The sequence below is a fragment of the Gregarina niphandrodes genome (genome assembly GCF_000223845.1).
Source record: "Gregarina niphandrodes unplaced genomic scaffold scaffold00011, whole genome shotgun sequence".
NCBI classification, from domain to species: Eukaryota; Apicomplexa; class Conoidasida; order Eugregarinorida; family Gregarinidae; genus Gregarina; species Gregarina niphandrodes.
This window is the reverse complement of record NW_011645781.1, coordinates 20,363-21,461: the sequence shown is the minus strand read 5'-3', so window position 1 is coordinate 21,461 and position 1,099 is coordinate 20,363.

The following is a 1,099-nucleotide window of genomic DNA, read 5'->3' as shown; positions in this document are numbered from 1 at the left end:
TCTGTGCAGAAATCGATTCAAACCTGTATTTGATTCCAACAGTTGACGAGATAATAGCATCCTATCGTTGGTTCTACGACCGCCGGTGGTAATACGACCGCCGGTGACGTCCGTTTTCACAGACGTTAATAAACTAACTTCATTTGTGTCTAAACTATCCCCTCCAAATACCAGTTCCGTCGAGACAGGGACAATCGAAGACGCCTCACTTAAGTCGTGAATGGTATGGGAGCATAGACGGTCTTCTACAAGCGATATGGCTGGGTCGAAATACGCGCGTTCATAAAGGCCGATGAAACTATTCACCTGACTGACCTGCCAGGCCAGCCACAATGTCTCGCCTCTTGTCATCGCCTTTGCCGTCACATTTCTTCCTTCGGTTTTAGCCGGAGGAGGTTCTTGCGCTCGAGGTTCTTTCGCTGGACCTTCTTGCGTTTCTGCATTCGGTCTTCGCAATTTCGGCTCGAAGTCAGGAGGGAGGTACGGACCCAAAGCTGTTTTCCTTTTTGCCCCTTTGACCTCGACACCTTGTTGGGTGTCCGTCAGCCCCTCACGGGTTGGAGCCTTCGGAGGACCACCGATTCTCATGCGAAGCAGCAGACTTTGCAGACGGCGGTCCCTCGGTCGATATAGTTCGCAGCCTTGGACAAGGTGTCGGCCGAACCGGGGCAGAAACTTATTCCCTGAATGCAACTTCCAGCTCGCAGTTTCGTCCTCGGATGCAATGCCCCCGATGCCGGTGGCCACTCCACCGATACGACGCGAAGCCGCCGACGACACAAAGTGCGACGGCTCCCAACGGTCCTCTTCCGCAGCGACGGTTGGTTTTGCCAGACCGTACTCGCGAGAAACCAGTCGCCGCACTTTACTCGGCACCTGCGACAATAGCGGCTGCCTATCTGAAATACAGGTGCATGGAAACTCACAGTGTGGAAACGCACAGTGTGTGGAAACGTTAAGTATGTGGACACACACAGTGTGAGGACACAGTGTGTGGACACAGTGTGTGTATGGGCAGGAAGTGTGTGTGCTACTGTCCAGCTCGATTTCAGTGATGTCAAACTGGTGGACGAGCGTGCCCATGGGTCTGAGTGCCATT